At 34.4% G+C, this 3,077-nt stretch overlaps 1 protein-coding gene across 1 annotated transcript in view; it reads left to right on the forward strand.

Annotated features, from left to right (window-relative positions):
* The first annotated feature begins 2,188 nt into the window (after nucleotides 1-2,188).
* The window catches only part of avpr2aa (arginine vasopressin receptor 2a, duplicate a), a 22,471-nt gene continuing 21,582 nt past the window's right edge, over nucleotides 2,189-3,077 (forward strand). The window contains exon 1 of the mRNA XM_016280071.1: nucleotides 2,189-2,537. The gene's annotated coding sequence lies outside the window, so the exon portion shown is untranslated. The remainder of the gene's footprint in view (nucleotides 2,538-3,077) is intronic.

Raw genomic sequence — 3,077 nt, forward strand, 5'->3', positions numbered from 1 at the left:
ATTCAAAATGGAAGCCTATTTAGATTGCAAATATTTTTTATGGAACCGGAGAGACCAGGGAGAGTTCTAGCACTTATTGTTTCAATGTCTGCACAACAGGGTTTATTTTCCTTATAATATGACGTGTCATATTATAATATTCCCATATTTGTCTGTTACAAATTAAAGCAGTTTAAAAATATACATTTTGCACTAAAACATGTTATTTGTAAATTATAGTGTCAAGCACAAAGAGTGCGGTTTTTAATACCGTATTACACCAGTGAAAAAACATTTTAATACTGTAAATGTCGTGCATGAATTTATTGGGGTAATAAATTACATTTACCACTTTGTACTACTTTCATTTTCCAAGAGCCGTTTGTTTTCCTAGTAAGTGGACCTACTAGAAAATGAGGGAAATTATCTAAAAATCACAAACTATTTTTGAGTCAAAAAATATGAACAAAATAACTTATAAAAATCATAAGACTTGCCAGTGCCCATATGAAAGAGGATCTTTAGTATGAAGGCTGATATTGCCAAATTAAATTATATAAATAAAGAATTTATATTTTATGTAAAACAACAACACGGAAGAGAAGAAATTGTTGATTAAAGTCGTTATTTTTGTTTTCTTTGTGCACAAAACATTCTTTCGGTTGAACCACTGATGTCTCAAGGATTATTTTAACGGTGTCATTACTACCTTTCTGGGCTTTGAACATTTCAGTTGTGTTGCTGTCTATCAGAGATGGAAACTCGAGTCTGCGACTTGGATTCGAGTTGCACTTAAAGTTGCATAAATAAAGACTTGGGACTTGACTTGGACTCGTGAACAGCTGACTCGAGACTTGACTTGGACTCTTGACTCATGAGACTCGTAAAAAACGCAAGTCATTTGGCATGGGAGTTTATATGAATTTATTTCTGAGGGGAACTGGCTGTCTTTTGAAAAAAGTTTAGAATGTATTTTCTTTTTATCTTGCCTCTGTATAATGCATATTAAAGTAGTGTTCATAACCACAGCGCTGCTTTGTTTACAGCGGCAACCAAGGAAATGATGTTTAATTGCTGTTCAAGCGCCACCTGCTGGCAGAGAGTGAATCTGCATTCGAATTCAGCCTGTCTGATGTTTTGTTTCGAGCAGATATTTATGTAGAATATTTTCACAAAACTAAAGTCAGAACATTTTGTTTTTGCTTTAAATTTCGAAATTATACAATCCAATGTAGATTCAAAACTGCTCATGCTGCATGTATGCAGCCTCTTTTTTAGGATTGTGTTGTGTTTAAAATACTGTGGTTGCCCATAAAAAGAGCACAAACAAAGCCTTAGTTTGTTTATATGAGATTAATTTAATTTGTGTTATTCATTTGATTGATTTGGGTTTGTTTTATAATTTCAATGTAGTTTTGTTGTTTGACATATTTCAATTTTACAAAGAAATGTGCACCATTTTGTCTGACAATTAATAAATGGACACCTTTTCATTTCTAATTTGCCTTAAATTTGAAGTAAAAAAGTATTTTTTGAGAAAATCATATCGTGAAATCAGTATTTCAAAACCAATTTAGCCTCAATAACTAGCCGAAGGAACTGTTGCTAATAAATAGAACAAAGACTTAAGATTTGACTTGGACCTCAGAGACTTGTGAACATGTCTGCTGTCTATGCAGGGTCATAAAACGGTTGGATTTCCCATCCAACTATCCCTTTAATGTTATTTTATAATTTGATAATTTGCTGTGACTTGTTTTGTCCAACTCAGGAATCAGTGGAATACAAATCAGAAAATAATTTGCAAATAGCTGGAGGTAAAGGCATTTCACAATTTACACACAAGGAAACACAATGTGCATTTGTGTGAATGTCAAGCAGGCATCTTATTAGTCCAACAAACTAAAACGACTGGCAAGAAGTGCAGTCACACCCAGGGCAGGTTAATGTAAATATGGAAGCAAATATTGACACAGATCACCCGGTCTGAACAGTGTCACTATAGCACAAACTGTGACAAAGAGCTTCTTCTATATCTGTTCTCTGTGTCACAGTGGAGATGAATGTATAAGAACACCTCGCTTTACTGGCTCCTCCCCTCATCTAACAACACATGAGACCTGAGAAAAGGAGAGAAGGGAGGGAGCGAGGGAAGAGAGAGGGTGAGTGAATGTAAGAGATATGCTGTTTATACTGAGCTCGGCTCAAATTCAACGCCATCAGTGCACCGGTGCTCACATAATGTGGGAAATTAAAGCTCAGACACGCAGAGTCTCAGGAACGGCGGGACATTTCTTGGAATAAATTGCATGCCTCTATCCAGTGGATGCGTGAAGAAAAGAAGCTCTGAATTCTGTGAACATGAACTTAGGTGAAAGCTTCAAAAGTAAGTACAGCTTTACAAGTTCACATGGGGTGGTGAAATACCTCAACGCTCTTCATCAGAACAGCAGCTCTTCTGTCAACTAACCATCACAGAGCACAACTGCAGCTTTGAAGAACTGAATGCGGCTCCTCACAAAACACATGGATTATCGTTGCTGATTCAAGAAAACAGAGTAAGTTTTTTTTTTTTTTTTTATAAAATGCATCTTCACAGCAAAAATGTATTTTCTTTTTAAATTTGTTTTGCAAATTAAAATAAACATTTATGCAAACTTGACAAGAAAAATTTTGACTTGTTTTCAGATCATATATCTGTCATTTATATTGAATACCTTTACCCCGCTGGCATTTTCCCCCCCAATTAAGCATACATATAACAAAATCAAGGTTTACAGTTGTTCAATAAATTAATAATTAATAAAAACTTTAAAATAAATCTTGTTGTAAGGGTGTATGTTTGAGATATGAAAAATTTATGGGGGTCTGAATACTTTCCGTACCCACTGTATATATTAGTACTTATTTTACATATTTTATAAATATTTGCTGTTTTAATGACACATTAAAGGGGTCATATGATGTTGCTAAAAAGAACATTATTTTGTGTATTTGGTGTAATGAAACGTGTTTATGCGGTTTAAGGTTCAAAAAACACATTATTTTCCACATACTGTACATTATTGTTTCTCCTCTATGCCCCGCCTTTCTGAAAC

Source organism: Sinocyclocheilus grahami, unplaced genomic scaffold (genome assembly GCF_001515645.1).
Source record: "Sinocyclocheilus grahami isolate Dianchi unplaced genomic scaffold, SAMN03320097.WGS_v1.1 scaffold137.1, whole genome shotgun sequence".
In the NCBI taxonomy this organism is placed as follows: domain Eukaryota; kingdom Metazoa; phylum Chordata; class Actinopteri; order Cypriniformes; family Cyprinidae; genus Sinocyclocheilus; species Sinocyclocheilus grahami.